Raw genomic sequence first — 18,032 nt, 5'->3', positions numbered from 1 at the left:
TCTCATTCAGCTGTGCCACTGTGAGTGAGGAGTTACAAGAAAGAATGTGAGAACTAAATAAAAGTATATAATTTTATGTTTGTAGATTATTAAGAATATATTTAATTATCCCACAACATAATTTAATATCCACTTGGGGGAGCAGTTAAACAGTTTATTTAAAACAATCAAAGCTGACTTTCAAACAAATTGTTTGGCATCATAACTCCAGTCACACAATCCTTCAGAAATCCTTTTAACAATCTTATTTTCTACAAAAAAAAAAAACAACAACAAAAAAAACACATTTATTGTTATTATTATTAGCATTATTATTAATGTTGAAAAGAGCTGAGAATATTTTTCAGGGTTTTTAGGGGGAATAAATTGAAAGAAAAGCATTGTTTTTACATGTGTTACAGTTATCTGTTTGTTACATATATATTGTGTACATCAAGCTTTTGAATGGTATAGTATTGTATATTGTTATCGAAACTTCATAATGTTACACTTGATTATACATTTAGTCAGGAATTATAGTTTGGAAAAAGTCTTTGGAAAAAGTCTAACAAGTAAAATGTTTACACGTTATGTGAAAACTAGCACAAGTATATAAATAAAAAGAGACTTACTCATGTTTATGATCTCTGCTGAATAAAGTGCTTCATTCTTTTTTTTCTGAGGAAATCAATTTCTCAAATCCTCAACCACTTTTTGGGGTGATTTATGTCTTATTCCTCTCATCACGAAGCAAACAGTAAAATAAAAAAAACTTGAACAGTCTGGCTGCTTTTCCTTCTGTGTGGGCGTATTCAAGCCGCACGCTTCAGTTTGAATCTGAATAGAGCATTCGGCGCGGGGCGCGGTCACATTAGATATGATAAAGGGAGACAGGAAAAACAGATATCGCGTTATTTTCATATGGCTTACTTTATCACAGAATATCTTTTTTAGTTTAAAAATAGACATGTCAAGCTTTGTATAGATATCTCTCTCATGTCTTTTCGTTGAGTATTCACGGAGTTACAGTTCATTTTAATGACGTTGTCATGTGGAGGTAAGGGGGTGAACTCAAGCGCAGACAGGATGCACAACACACAGGATTTATTGTAGACAAAAAAGGGGAAAACAAAGACTAGGGCAAAGACAAGATGATTTAACAATACTAGAAACAAACAATAAACAAAAGACTCTTAACCCAGGAACTCTAACTACAAGTAAACACGGGTAATATAACGTCTCTACAATGTGTAACAGTGAGTAACAATGCAACAATGAACCGCACAAGACAGTGAACACAAGGGGATATAAATAGGGAGACTAATAATGACATAACAGGTGGCACAGGTAAATCAATAATGACAAAACTAGGGTAACAAGGGGGCGGAGCAAGGAAACGAGACAACACAAGCACATGGCCCAATGACCAGGCGATGTGCTTGCACACAAAACACGGGTCTGTCATGATCCTGCCTCAAGACTTGAGAAAAATCAAGGACACGAGGGCAGAATCACGATAGAACCCCTCCCTTAAGGAGCGGCTTCCAGGCGGAGTCTTAGGTGGACGGGACGAAGGCTGACGACGAGGGGTCCGGGCAGGTCTGGGTGGTGTAGGGTGGGGAGTGGTCTCTGGACAACTGACAACATCTGTGGACATGGCAGGAGTGATCGCTGGACACTTGACAACATCTACTGGAAACATGACAACATCTTCTGGACACATGACAACATCTGTGTAGACAGAAGCTGGCTCAGGAACCGCGCTCACTGCGGCTGGCTCGGGAACCGCGTTCACTGCGGCTGGCTCGGGATCAGCGCTCACTGCGGCTGGCTCGGGATCTCTAGGAACAGGGTCTGGGGACAAGACAGGACTGGCAGGGACTTCTAGGATCTTGACTAGGCGTGACAAATAATCTGACAGGGTCCTGGCAGCAATGACTACAGGCATCTTGACGAGCCGAAACAGACTGCAACACTGCTTCAGCTGCAGTGTCGGCTGCGGCTCTCTCCTCAGCGCTCACGACTGCTGCCTCTGACACAGTTCTTTCTGTAGCTGGTTCAGGATCAGCGCTCACCGCGGCTGCGGGTTGGAGAGGCATCGCGGACTCAGGAGGAGACAGAGCCACAGGAACAGAGGACCCCTTCTTCCTCCTCTTTCTCCTTGGCCGTGGTGCAGAGGTCACAGCTGGGTCTGAGACTGGTTGGGGAAGTTCGGTCTCAGGCTGGGCTGATTCTGACGCCGAGGATTCCGAGGCCGATTCCCACAAGAACCGTCCCTCGCTTCTTGGGGAGACTGATGGGTGTGGGAGGTGCCTCAGGATTTGGGGAGGGATGAGCCTGATCCCTCAGTGTTGCAACGGCCAGGATACGACCCTCTGGGATCACTGGCAGCTGGGTAGAAGGTGGGGATCTCGAGGGGGAAACCTGCGGCTCCTCCTGGGAGAAACTCTCCGATAGCCGGGCATAATTCCGTAGGATCCACTCACCCTCGGACAAGACTGGGAGGGTGACACTCCTCTTGTCAGTGGGGGATGGCAACCACAGAGGGCATCCTGTCTGCTGAGTTCTTAGTTGGGCGGTTCATTCTGTCATGTGGAGGTAAGGGGATGAACTCAAGCGCAGACAGGATTTAAGGTCCAGGGGGACGAGGAGCAAGTCTTGCTAGTAGTGCCGTAATGGCCTACTCAGACCTGGTTCCCCGAACTAGTGCTCCTCTGACAGCCCCTCCTTGGTCGGTTCCTCTGAGGAGGGATTTACTGACTCAGAGACGGGGCACCATTTGGCACCCGCGTCCAGACCTTTGGAAACTCCATGTCTAGTCCCTGGATGGGACACGGAGGTTCTAGGTGACCTATCCCAAGAGGTAGTGAACACCATCATTTCGACAAGAGCACCGTCTACGAGACACGCTTATGCCTTTAAGTGGAACCTGTTTGTTGAATGGTGTTCTTCTCGCCCAGAAGACCCCCGAAGATGCCTGATTGCAGTCGTGCTATCCTTTCTGCAGCAAGGGTTGGAGCAAAGGCTATCTCCCTCCACCCTCAAAGTCCAGGTTGCCGCTATTGCTGCGTACCATGACCCCATGAATGGGAAGTCTCTGGGTAAGCATGACCTCATCGTCAGGTTCCTTAGAGGGGCCAGGAGGCCCCAGGTTGAAGACTTACAGGTTGCTCACCTGACATCTATGTCATCAAGCTCAGTTTGAGTCTGCACAGTAGGCCCGACCCCCAGGAAGTACGTGCTTCTAATTGACTTCCTTTTTTTCTCTGTTGAATCCAATGGGGTCGCTGTGTCCATTTCTTTTACTGTCTATGGAATTATCCGATTGCAGCTGTTCTGGAGTCGACCACTCTCTGATTCAAATGAACTGTTAAGTGCGAGTCTACAGAAGTAAGAATTGGGAGATCTTGTGAGCGCGCGTGCGTCTGATGTTGCTAAAAGTAAATTACTAATGTCGAAATTTAGGATTAATTATTGTAACTGAAAATCATATTTAGGTAAAAATTGTCAGTTGTTTGGGTAATCCGCTTTAAAGAGTGATCTATTTAAGCCCACTGAAATGCTCGTGTGCAGGCGATGCAGACACATCTATCAGTGCTGAGTTTTAGGTAAAAAAAAAATAAAAAATGCCTTAAACTAACACAGATTAAAAAAACAGTTTTATTAAAATGCTACCATGTCCTATGTGACCTCCAGTGATCGAACTATACCGTGTCCTTTGGAGGAGCCTGCTTTTGTGGGGGGGGGGGGGGGGGGGGGGGGCTTACTTACAAAGATACATAACAGCTACAACTGTATATGCACTATTATACTTTATCGACACAAATTGATATTGTCAAACAGCAAACAAACAGCCACTCACAAAAAGCCTATGTATGAGTTTATTTTATTTTTTTATTTTTTGCAACTTGTTCTGAGCAGTGCTGCTTATTCCCCCATTAATCCACTCCTCAGGCAAGTGCGTGCCAGGTACCTTTTCAGACAGAAGGTGTTTTTTTTTGCGTCTCTACAAGCGATGCACCCCAAGCTTCCATCCTTAACAAACAGCCATGTATATCGGCTCATCCAGTCTCGCCACTGCTGGCTATTCCAGTTTAACGGGAGAGAGGATTTGGAGCAAGAGGGGTTAGGATCGTGTCCGGCCTCTGACGAGCTGTTACCATCTTCAGCCAGAGACTTTTCTTCAGCTTCTTGCGTTATCACAGTGGGAGCGGCGGGACAGTGCTTGCAGCAGGTGAATCAGTCGTGCTATGAACGTCATCACTACACAATTTCTTAGTAAAACCAAAATTAATTAAACTGCCTTGTTTTCTTTTGCCATGGCTATGATGCTATAACTGCAGAATGACTTTGCGCGTGATGAATGGCCTCCAACGTTTTTTTTTTTTTCTAAGAATATATGAAGTGGATATAAGACATAACGTGTAGAATTTGCAGTGCAGCGCCCCCACACCTTGATGCTCATTACAAGAATAGCATGTATAGTAATCTTTATTGAAGTAAATTAGTGTCAGACACAGACGAGGACACAGAGGATTCAGTGATAAGGTAGTTTAATGTGAATCAGAGGTTTCAGACACAGGTGAATCTTGACACGTGGATAGAACGGTGACAACACAACTTCCCTTATGGTGAACGGTGATCCAGATGGTGCTCAGATGAAGACGATGGGGACAGGAAGACTGACGAGGATGAAGAGGGTTCAAGAGTTCAGGTAGGTTTAATAATGGCGTTCAGGCAAGTGAGGAGATCGGTACAAGACCAGACGATGAGTGATGGTGACTGATGGCTTTATATGTGGTTCTGGTGATGATGCACAGGAGTTCAGAATTCGGGTGATTGGGGACGAGTGGGTGTGGCGTAAGTGTCCGATTCCGGGAGTGTGGAAGGTGTGGCTGTGACAATTAGGTTTTAATCGCCGTCATGCATGAATGAATAATATTTTTGCTATTTTTCACTTAATAATCCATCATGATAACATTACACAACTGAAATTGCACTTCAAAATATTCACATTGTCAATATTTTTGAGACCCCCCAAAATTTCACATTTCTCGTTTTCAGGGGAGCCCAGTTTGGATTAACTAGACGAGTAGACAGACATGAATGTTTATTCATAACCGTACTGAAAATAAGTAAATATTGTTAGCTGATGCTAACTGTCTAGCTAACAAGCTTGCTGGTGCTAACTTGAGGTAATTTTTATAAATAATGTCCAAATATTTTTATTCAACAACCTATATATATATATATATATATATATATATATATATATATATATATATATATATATATATAGGGAGAAAAGAAAGGATGTGTTGTTCAGAACATGGTAACTACAGTAATTATCAAAGAGGGGAAGAGATGCACCCCGTTTGGCCAGGGGTGTTTTTACACCCCAGACAAGATTTGAGAAGGAAAAAATCATTATGAAAATATAATTATATTTTCCTTAAAATGTTCTTCCTAACTTCAGGCCTTATTATCATGTCATAACTGTGATGTTCTGTAAAACAACAAACTTTAAAATACTTTTTTCTTACTGGTGAAAATCAGATGGTCATCTCTGTTTTCTCTCAGGTACATCACAGTGTAAGCTTTCACAGTGAACATTACTCTCATCAGTGTAGTCCATATCAACAACAAAAATATATCTTGACTCCATATAGTGGTTATTTGGGAAAAAATCCTAGATATTTTGAGCAGTAGGATTATTAAAAATATATATGTTCTAATATAAAATTAAATTAAGTAGCCTATATAAAATTGCAAACATCTATGTTTCAATACTTTTTTACTTAAGTACATAAAAAATTGAGTACTTTTGTACTTTCACTTGAGTAAAATTGAAAAAGGAGTACTTTTACTTTTACTGGAGTAATATTTTACTATACGTATCTGTACTTTTACTCAAGTACTTGATTTGTGTACTTCGTCCACCACTGGTCCACCACTGCGGATCCGGCATGTGATTACAGGAGGGAGAGGTAACAGAACATTTGCGCAATCACATTGGTGGACCAATTTAAGTGATTTTAAGAGTGTGCACCAGTTGCATATAGTCTGTATAAGGTCATGAATAACATGGAAATGCCATGCGATTTTAAAACAACAATTTCCAGCCCTTAAAACGTTTTGAAAAAGTTGTGGAATTTTATTTTTCAAATCTCTGTGTACTAGTTGTGTAATTCCGCATTTATTCAACATAGCTTAGGTTTGAATTATAAAATAAATGAATACAAACTATTAGATTAAATCTGCCATTCGAAACCAACCTTCGAATCCATGAACTCTCTCGGTGCGCGCTTCTTATCAGCTCATCTTGTCTGTAGCCTAGGCTACTAAAGCGACTTGCTGCACGCTGCGATACAAGACTTTCACTTGTATTTCAGGACAGCTGACAGAACTGTCACTTGACTGACTAATCGAGTAATTGTTGTATTGTCACAAAAATGTATAATTTGTACACATTTTAAGTATTTTAAGCCATTTGGTACTCGCGCGCTCCACAGGCTGTACAGTATGTGCCCTCACAGTCACATCCAAAGCTCGCGCTTATAAAGCTGCCTCGCAAGTTTTTTTTTTCATAGTTTTTTTAGTTTAAGCATCCAAATACAAACAATATGATGTCTGATGGGTTTTGACAAATAAAAAAACTTTCATGGCACACTCTATTAAAATACAGGGGGTAAAAGAAAGAAAAGGTGGAAAAATCAATAATTAAACAACACTGCGTCATCAGTTTTGGTGTTGTATGGCTATATGAAAAACAAGCTCAAATGGAGTTAAGGTCGCCGGCGAATGAGGAGATCTGTGTTTTGTCCGCATCTGAGGCAAGTGCAGCACATTATAGCTATTGTGACGGAGTGACTGTAACGGGGCGGAACCAAAAATGAGGAAGATTAGTTCCGCCTGGACCATATATCGCAAACACCGCCGCTTCCGGGAACGCTGGCGAACCCAAATCGGGCGTGTTATTGGGAACAGGTGTCTTGTTGAGCGTGGCGATCACTGATTGGGCAATTCGGTGAAGAGGAGACACATAAATAGGGCATCAGAAACACAGGAAGTGGGTGGTGATTCCCAGTAGTTATTGTGGGTGCAATGGAGCGGAGGAGCGAGTTGGAGAGAGAAGCTGTGTCCAAATTCAGGGTCTACATCCTTCGGAGGACTCATTTGAAGGATGTTACGTCACAGCGCCGCGACGAAGGCTGTCCAAATTCGTAGGATCCTTCAAATGCGGCCCACAAATGCGTCCTCCTTTTCCCCGAATTGGAAGGATGGGTGTGGTGGATCCTTTCGCGTCCTACCTATCCCATAATTCTTTTCGGCAGGACGAAGCGAGCGGTAGCGGAGTGGGGGAGGAGTATTATTTTCGGTGTTTTTTAAAAACTGGCTTTTCAAAAATATATATTTTAAGTGGTTTTCTAGTTAGGCATTTTGTTTTAGCGTTAAGCTTTTTTTTTTTTTTACATTTGTACGTGTATATGTAAAAAAAAAAGTTTACTTTCGTAAACTAGCTTCTTCCTTACTGCCTGTGTGAATATCCTTACACACAGCTTATTTGTTAGTGATTGAAGCTGTTTTTAACGCTTCTAAGGACGAAAGGGCAGACAGAAGTGTTTATAAAGCTCCGGGGAGAGAAAGATGAGCTCTTCACCCACGTCTTTCTTAGCGCTGTCACGGTTGCTAGGTGACAGGACATGAGCAACGGGTAAGGGAGGGAACTGAAAGAAGGGTAGGCTGTCCAAATTCACAAACACCGACTTCCGGTTTTTGCGGTCATCGGAGGACCCATCCTCCTTCAACCGGGTAGGAAGGATCCTAAGGAGGATGCAGACCCTGAATTTGGACACAGCTAGAGAGTGTATGGTGTACTGTGGAGCTTGGGCAAAGAGAGATACACACACAGGGCTGAGTATACGAATATCTTTATTGGAGCATTGTCTTCAGATGCATTGTGTGAGGTGAAGTTAACACACATTGAAGATCTGCTAGGATTGCAGGAAGGAGATCGTGCTGCCAGTTGTGTCGGTTATCTGGAAGAGAAGTGGAAAGATCCAGTGTTAATGAAAGTTTGAGTACACTGAAATATTCATAGAGTCAACAGTTATTTTTCAAGTGTGGAATATCCATATACCTCTTGTGAGTTGTGACCAGTGTGAGCGGCCCCACCGTAATAGGATTGGTGGGTGAGCCGGAACCAGCGAAAAAGGAGTCTGGTGCCTTGTCGTGGCTGTGACATTTCCTCTGGCCGTCTGCTGCATCGGTGCCCCCAATGTCCAGGAACTAATCCCCGGTCCTATGTGGTTTTGACCCTAATTCACTGTGAGTGTGTGGAGTGCAGTGGGTGAGTCCTTTTCTTTGCTGTGTGTACACTTGAAGTCTGCAGTGGCGTGCTGTGTCATGTCGTCAGTAATCACCCTCTAGGCTGGGAGAGAAAACCCTGTGGAGAAGAACGTGCACCGGTGTTGGGAGACGACCGTCTTTTAGATATATGCCCGCTCGTGGCTTTGGACCCCTACTCCGCCGAGTGGTGACATGTCAACAATAGCAAGTAAGGAACAGTTTGCATATTGTGGGGGACGACGACTGAGAGAAGTGTTGGCTGCTATACGAACATCCAGCTGTGTAGCCCTTGTGTATGAATACCTGTTTGTGGAGTGCTTTCAGAGGTTCACCCCTGTCTAGATCTCTGGTCTGTTGTCTGGAAGAGAGGAGAGGGAAGCGTTCGAGTCATCCCTGAGGTACATACCCGGTGGCACAAACCTACCTGAAGTCACCCAGCGTGGTGGCACCAGCTGAGGCCGTGGAAGGCCCAACGTGCAGCAACTTCAATCTGTACTCCTATCCACTCTTGGTCAAACTTGAGAGGTGGTGCGTCCTTCTCCATATATTCACTGAAGCTAAGTAAATTTGTGAAGGAACTCTGTCTGTCTGTTACCAGTCCTACAGGTCTGAGCTTGAGGCTCTGAGTCGTCGTGGGAGAGTTTCCACGGTTGGAGGTGACCATGTTGAGTGTTGGTCTGTGAAGTCTGCCCCGGTGAGGAAGACCACAGTTGTCGTGACATATACACCCTCTCTAGACCTCCGAGCTGAAAAGGGCTAAGGCCTGACGTCCACCTCTTCGAGGGTCTGTGAGTTGTATCCATTCAGTATTGTCATTGTATACCCACCTGCATGCCCAGAGCAAAGCTCCAGTTGCCCCTGTAAGCCCATCTGTACGCCTCAAGCTAAGAGCCAGCGTATTGCCCTTGTATACTTACCTGTATGCCCCTCTGTACACCTCAAGCTAAAAGCCAGCATATTGCCCTTGTATACTTGCCTGTATGCCCCTCTGTACACCTCAAGCTAAGAGCCAGCGTATTGCCCTTGTATACTTACCTGTACGCCCAGAGTCAAGCTCTAGTTGCCCCTGTATACCCCTCTGTACGCCTAAAGCTAAGAGCCAGCGTATTGCCCTTGTATACTTACCTGTATGCCCAGAGTCAAGCTCTAGTTGCCCTTGTATACTCACCTGTACGTCCAAAGTAAAGACCCAGTCGTCCTTCTGTATACTAACCTGTACGCCCCGAGTGAAATACCAGTGCATCACCCTTGCATACTCACCTGCATACTTACCTGTGGACCTTTTAGGCGTTTCCAACCGCGGACCCAGAATCTCGTGGCGAACGGCGTCAGGTACGCACCCCAACCAATTCATCAGAATTACTTACCTTCTTTACTCTGCGTGCAGGGACTGGAAGTGCCCCACCGACGGTTCTCCCGTAGGAGGACCACAAAGGCACTACTGAGGGAAACCCTGTTGAGTCACGTGAAGGAAAGGACACAAATCACCTACAGGCTTACCTGAGAGTCCCCGTGACAGAGTCAGAAGCGACTCGGACCTATACTCTCTGGCCCCGAGATGATTTTAGATTCCCTTTTCCCTTCCCTTCACACCTTTTAAGTAATTTAAATAAAGTTTGTTTTAATTATACTCACTCTCTCTCTCCTGTGTCTGGTCATTGGGGTGTTCTTGGGACCTCCTCGAGGTGGAAACTAGGGAGGGGCGAGACTCACGACATCTGTGGTCCGCTCCGACCTGTGACACTATGCTATCATCACCTTTTACAGGTTAGAATATAACGTTTATTGTTGCTATATGGGGGCTTTTTTTTTTTTTTTTTTTTTTTTTTTTGCTGTTTAATACACTTGGCCAAAATCTCAAGATACAAATGATAAAGTGCTTAAAATGTACAAAAGTGTATTGGCTAGATGGCAAATAACCTACTTCTCCAGTCAATATACACAGACAATAGCCTTTACAAACATAATTTGAGTGAAAAATATGCTGTTTATTCAAACCGTTATTTGTTTACCCTTGCTTTGCAAATAAGTGGAGATCTGTCTCCGGCAGGCTGTGTGCACACAATCTGAGTGGAGGTATCTAAATATACCCATGAGCCTCGTTAATTTGTGGTCAAGGCTGTTGATATTAACGGCTGCTATTTCAGGCTCATCTATTGGAGATGCTTTCATCAAACTTATCAGACTACTCCAACACACTGGGTTTAATCAGTGATCTGCTGTTGCTCAAACACGATTAAGTGCTTAATACTACATGCTCAATGCTAAAACGTATCCGACAAGGGCTTATTCTGTTTAACTAAATTAAAGTCTGACCATATGATATATATATAAAGGGTACTACTTTACAGGTGCACGCTGATCTTCAGCTGTTTAAAGAGCACCCTTCGCTACTCCTATTTCTGTAGGCGATCCCGCCCCACACCACACACTAAGAAGGTCTTCGCTCAAATCTATCAAGATGTAGGACTGCCTGCTTGTGAGGTTTATATATTGTCCAGCATCATGTGCTAGTCCTGCCGTGCATAGAAGGGATTTATGCATTCGCCGGCTCCACTGCGAGCCTCCGCTGACTGAGCGTGCACCTGATCAAACGGTCAAGGCTTCATACTCGTCACACTCGACATCGTACAGGGTAATAGTACGGGTGTTCAAATCCTCGAAAATGTTGAAAATTTATGCAGTGTTTTCAGGGTTAATTATATAAGCACTTGGATTTAAATAAGTGCCTGGAAATGAGCGCATTGGGTTAATATTTGCTTCTTACTAAATGGGTAACCATGGTTCATTTTATGACCAGCTCCGCTCGAGTCTGCGCCTTTGGCTGTGGAGTGCTCTATTAACGTGAGCCCTCCGATAAAGAGAAAATCTGCTTGGTTTGTTTTCCACGGGAGAGCGTGCGCTTGAGCTTAAAAAAAAAAAAAAAATTCCCTGGGCGTTTCCCAAAAGCATCGTAAGGCTAAGTTGATCGTAAAAACGATCGTACGATTGATCTTAATATTACGGTCTGTTTCCCAAAAGCATCTTAGCTTAAGTAGCACTTGAAAACCTTCGTAGATCTACGAGTGCTCTAGAGTAATCGTACATCCCCAAGTGCATCGTAAGAAGACAGATTTATGAGGACACCTGCAGGACAACCGGCAGATTACACTTTTATCTAGATTTAACACACTGCAACGCAAGTAATATAATAATATTTTGATTGTACTTTATTGTACACTCTATTGTACTTGTTTTTTGTTTACATGAATTCATAAATGAAATAAATAAAAAGGGGAAAACAAGATAAAAAAAATCTAAATTAAATGAATGAACAAAAAAAAATCATAAAAGAAGTAATGTGGGAAATTTGCTTCAAAGACTGGGCAAAATAGGAATGAATTCAAAAAAATCTGTCAATGACTTGCTGACGTGCACGAAAACCAGCCATGTATTGGGCATTTCTTGGTTGGCCATGTGGTCCCATGCCATCTTCGTCCTCCACATCCTCCTCCTCCTCCTCCTCCACCTCTTCATCTTCCTCCCTATTAAGTAAGGGCACTCTCATCTGCACTGCAATGTTGTGCAGCATAGCTGTTACTATTATTACTGCACAGCACTTTTGTGGAGCAAACAAAAGACCACCGCTGGACTGGTGAATTGCCCGAAAGCGCATCTTCCACCTCCCTATTGTGCGTTCCACAATACTTTGTGCAACACGGTGTGCCTCGTTGAAATTTGTCTCCCTGTTATTCATAGGATTAGCCACAGGCGTGAAGAGATATGTCCTCAGTGGGTAACCACTGTCCCCAAGCAGCCTCCACTGTCCCTGTAAGTTTTGTGCCTCCTGACCAACAGATGAATTGGTGAACATGAAGGAGTCGTATGTGCTTCCGGGCCACCTTGCCACAATGTCTGTAATCAAACCCTTATGGTCACAGATCACCTGGCAGTTGATAGCTGCATAGCCTTTGCGGCATATATATATATACATGGCCATCCACAGATGGTGTAAGGATAGGGATCAAGGTACCATCGATCACTCCAATGACCTGTGGGATGTGATGATGTGTTAAAAAATACTGTTGTATTTCTGTGATGTCCTGTCTTGATGCTGGAAATTGAATGTGTTCCACAGCAAGTGGAAGTAATGCATTGGTGACTGCTTGAACAGCTCTTGAAACTGATGCCTTACTTAGTCCAAGCCCATCACCAAGTACCTGGAGAAAACTGCCTGTTGCATAAAACCTCCAGGCTGATAGGAGTTGGATTTCAGGGGACAAGGCAAAATTTCTCCTGGTGGCACGCATCAGCTGAGGTCCAATGCTATTTAGCAATTGGGCTATTTGTCCTCTTTGCAGACGGTATCGCCTTATTATAGCCATGTCATCAAGGATATTCAAGGGGGTTTGATGCTGTCTGATGAAGGCATTTAAAGTCACCAGTCTACTTCGTGGTCGTCTCTGTCTTTGTCTTTCTCTGACCCTCAATTGAAGAACACGCTGTAGTGCAGCCATGATTTCCTCTGCAAGTCTAGTGAGGTGTAAACTCTATACTAATCCTAGCTTAATTGAAGAAACCATGTGAAGGTCATCAGGCTGTGATAATGTTCCCATAATCCACTGCCTATCATCAATTTCAGTAATGACATTAGGCCCTACCTTGAAGAAAGTGAAGGTGTGGAATGCTTAGAAACTGTATAGATTACATATTATATTCCTTTAATCTATCCTCTGTTCATAATGATGAAAAGTTGTGCTTATTATAAAAATGTATACATAGAACAGTACTGGTAAAAAATGTTGTTGATTTTTTTGTCTATACCTGTAGAAATGTATTGGCTAGATGAAGTATTGTATATATATTTGTGTTATCGGTCACGCCCAATATATAGACTTTATATTAATAATATTGAAACTTAAATGCTTATGTCTGAAAATAATCATCAACCATTAGCCATTTACTTCAGAAACATTTGGAAGAACTCATAACAATTATTATATTATTTCATATGGTCTTAGGCCTCGTGTGCATGGTTCAACAAACACATGGACATCAAAAACACTGCATATATCTTTATTAATAAAAAACATTGCATAGTTTTATTAATTTGGGTTATTCAGTTCCCCACAACCTGCAAAATACATTGTACAGTGAGATTGCACATTGCACAAATTACTGAAACAATAAATCACATTACCTGTGTCTTCTGGCAAGATAATTGGCACAGAAATTGAGGGCCTTGCAAAACTCATCTCCTCTAGTGCAAGCCTCCTCTCTTCTAAGGCCAGTTTGGCCTTCTTGAGCTCAATGAGCTGCTGTTGGAAGTTGTTGTCTCTCTCATTGGCTTCTTGAAGGCATTGCCTAATGTCTTTCAAGACATCTAGTTTCTCTCTCTCCAGCTGCACTAGGTCCTGACTACAGCTACAGACATTTCTCAAACTGCTGAGTTGTTGTGACTGCAGTCTGGACCACTGAAGATGGAGGCTGTGGCCTGGGAGGTTTTTTATGGAGGACTAGGAGATGGTAGGTGCTCGGAGATGGCAGATGAAACTGATGGTTCCTCTGAGCATGAAGGACCTGACTCAGGTTCAGGCTCAGGCTCAGGTTGAGTTATCCCTACTCCTCCATGGATGTCAATACCACCACTAATTCCATCTGAAGCACTTGTTCCAAGTATTGACAATGCCTTTTCTTCCTCGGCTGTAAGAAGGGGGGACTCATTGTTCCCACCACCTGTTTTTTTTAATTGCAGTCCTCTGCAGTGCCCTCTTCCTTTTTGCCAGGCTTGCAAAATCCTGCCACTTCTTGCGGACCTCCTTCCCTGACCTTTGAACACCCCTGGGTGCAGTTAGTTTGGTAGCAATGTCCTCCCAGATGTTTTGTTTTTCTTTATTAGTATGGTGTCCTTTACATATGGTAAAAAATCACATCTTTGTTTTTCTCTATCTCCTCTAAGAGGACATTAATTTCATCCTTTTGAAAGGTATCTTTTCTTGTTTTTTTTTTCAGCCATTTTGTCAGTGTCTCCGCCTGTATGTAGGTGCTTTATATAGACTTGATTGTCTTGATTGGTAATCCAAAACAGATGACAATTATTAGGTTAAACGTTCAGAATACGATTCCATATAAGGTTAGATTTCAGCACTTCGCGAATGGACAGTGACTCGTAAGTAGCACGTAGAGCGTGTTCTCGCGCGTTCATGTTAAGTGCATTATTAGGAAACGTTATCGTTATCGTGAAACCCGGCACTGCTCAGTTAAACTACATTCTGAGAACGCAATCCATACAATCATATGCAGTAGGGGTGTAACGATTCACTCGTTTTCTCGATGCATCGATTACAAACCCTGTCGATTCATATGCATCGATCTTGAAACATAATTTTTGAATCGTGAATCGCCGATCTTGGACAGTAATCGATTCAAAATGCTAAGAATCGAATGAATCGTGTTCGTGAATCGTATCTGTCCTTCACGCACTCCACTGTTTACCGCCTGAGACTGTCACAGGATTGCGCTCGTGCTCCGTTCGTCTCTGATGCAGCTGACGTGTGATCTATATAGGACTCGTGGCCAGTAATGCTAACGTGAAGTAGTTTTACTTTTCTGTAGTTTGTCAATGGTTCTCTGTATCTTACTGACGGAGTTACTGGAGCCGTCGACAGCTGTATTTATTGCATGGATGGAGCAGAATTGTAAGTGTTTAGATCACACGCACAGATCCATTGAATGATAAATGTGTTTAAACAATGCGGATGAACCGAATATACGAAGGAAACTTTTAAAATTAACCACAGCATTTACAACGACCTTGAAATAAGAGTGCGAGATTTATCTGATAATCAGATGCATGAAAGTAGCATTTGTCTCATTAGCAAACAGACATCTGGTGCGTTTTCTCTCAGAATTATTCGCTGATGGAGAGGAAAAGTTAAATAGAGATGAAGACGTTTTCACACTGAAAGAGAAGCGATCTCGCTCTCATAGATGTGCCAGGCTATATCTGCAGCTAAACTGAAGAAAAGCAGAATGAACTGATGAAACTAAAAAAAAAAAACACAAACAATTTATGAATGATGCAGTCCTGATTGCCATTTATTACAGTACAGAAAATATAAAGTATATTTTCTACCTTATTCTGTGCAGAAAATGTAAATAATTGCTAATTAAATGTAGCCTAGTATATAAAACAATCATAAAATTGACATTAGGAAAAAAATATCGATTACAAAGGATTGATTATTGTCAGCAGTGTATTTGATTTATTACAGCTAATTAAAAGTAATTAAAAAAAGAAGATAATTCCTTGTAAAAAAAAATTATAATAATTATAATTTATTATAATTTATTATTATTATATAGGCTACATACATAAAATAATTGTATTTGACATTTCTGTCATTTCTGAAATTATGGCTACGCCCCTGGTGTGACAAAATGTTAGCTTATACATAATACTCTTTAAGCTCTTTTTAAAAAACTTGGCTTACATACATTTTATATATGCCACACGTGTGTGTGTGTGTGTGTGTATACAATGGACAAAAGTTTTTTTTTTTTTTTTTTTTTCTAACCTATGGGTCTCGAACCATAAATGCTACTGTAATTTGCCCCCTGACTAAGCATTTAAAGGATTTAGTAGAAGCATTTAAATAATCCCGTGAATACTTACTTACTTACTTACTTACTTTATACTTTATTGTCAGACTGTGTCTGAAATTTTTCTTGCATAACAGTATTTATGTTTACAACATTTAACATACATTCTACATTGACATTCACTCTAGCACGTACAATTATACATTTCATACAACATTTATACATCCGCAACACCGTCCCAATACTCTTGATCTCTGATTAGGTGTTTTTGTTCAGTGCAAGGATTGCCTGGTGCACAAAAGAATTTTTCAGCTTCACTTTCTTAAATTTGGGATCTCTATACCTCCGTTGTGACGGTAATAATTCAAAGTCTTTATGCAGTATATGCGTAGGATTAGAGACTATATTGTTAGCAAGCCTAAGCATCTTCTTATAATAGGATGAATCGTAAAGCTTCTCAAGCGGCTGACCTACTATCTTTGAACAGATTTTTAATTGATTAAAAACCTTGTTTTTTAGCGCAACAGATAAACTTTTATACCAAATAGAGTTGCAGTATTGCAGTAAGCAGTATTGCAGTATTGCAGAATGCACTTAAAGAATGCAGAATCAAATCGTTATAATCGATTCGAATCGAATTTAATTGTGGATCGAATCGAATCGTTCTAAATTTGCAAAAATCGTTCTTGAATCGAATCAAAAACCTATGAATCGTAATCGAATCGAATCCCTGCCTTGCCAAAGATTCACAGCCCTAATATGCAGGGTTCCCCAGCATCAGGGTAGGTATTATTGGCATTATATAATCACACACGGTGTTGAATGCTACAGTCGTGTCAGATCATGTGTCACTGGACTGGACTTTCTCGAACATCGTCATCACAACAGCGGAACAATGTAAACAAGAATTAATTTGTGGCATAGTCCGCGAAATGCAGTGGAATTGTCAGTCATCAATCAGGGATATGTTGCACATTCTGTAATTTAAATCCCGAATGGGATTAACCATCTGTTATGCTACAAAATCACATATCGAAGGATCTATGGACGTGATGTGTCATTCTCCCACAAACATTAATCGTTATTGTGACAAAATCTAAGGACATCATTATTGTAAGGACATTTATACAAACCATTGAACCGGTCCAAATGTGCCGCCTGTTGGCAATTTGATTGCTAATGCGCCTTAAATCCAAACGTTTTACAAGTAAGGGTGTCCGTGGGGTATCTGTGCATGTGCTTAACTAAGGTAAGAGTATTTATGAAAAAAAAGTCTAAAGTGCTAGAAAATTAAATGTCTTTGGAAGTGCTTGGATTTACTCTAGGGCATAAGAACCCTGGTGTACATTCCTCTGAACAACAGAGGGCGACAAAGACTAACCATCCTCTGAAACCATTGGGAATCACTTGTGAGAAGTACTGGCTGCATCCGATCTTAGGTAGCTGACTCGCTGAGCATCAGGCGTGTTCGACTAACCAGCACTGTGCAAACCAATCGCAATCTGACTGAAGCAGTGCATACTGGGTAGACTATTGTCCGACTGAGACTGCGCAGATGCACATGACCGTCACGTGTGGCATCACGTATCGCGAGAGTGTTCGAGAGCAGCCTGCAGTTTCTCCAGAGTGACAGCTGGAGCGCTGATGATGACACAGCTGTCACGACTGGCCAGACTCACCACATGGATACGATCACATGTGTTTCTGGGTTTATTCAACATTTCAGTTCCAATAATGTCCACAAATCTGAGTTTAGAATGGTAAAAGCTTTTAATTTAGTCAGCTGTTGTATTGAATCATGTCATCATCCTACACCGATCAAAGCGTATATACCCCTCTGTATTAGCATAAAAAAACATATGATCATGTGAAAGTGAAGTGAAAGTGAAAGTGAAGTGACATACGGCCAAGTATGGTGACCCATACTCAGAATTCGTGCTCTGCTTTTAACCCATCCAAGGTGCACATACACAGCAGTGAACACACACACACACACCTTGAACACACACCCGGAGCAGTGGGCAGCCATTTATGCTGCAGCGCCCAGGGAGCTGTTCGGAGTTCAGTGTCTTGCTCAAGGGCACCTAAGTCGTGGTATTGAAGGTGGAGAGAGCACTGTACAT

The sequence above is a fragment of the Carassius gibelio genome, chromosome B24, assembly GCF_023724105.1.
Source record: "Carassius gibelio isolate Cgi1373 ecotype wild population from Czech Republic chromosome B24, carGib1.2-hapl.c, whole genome shotgun sequence".
Taxonomy (NCBI): domain Eukaryota; kingdom Metazoa; phylum Chordata; class Actinopteri; order Cypriniformes; family Cyprinidae; genus Carassius; species Carassius gibelio.
Note: the sequence above shows the minus strand (reverse complement) of the source record.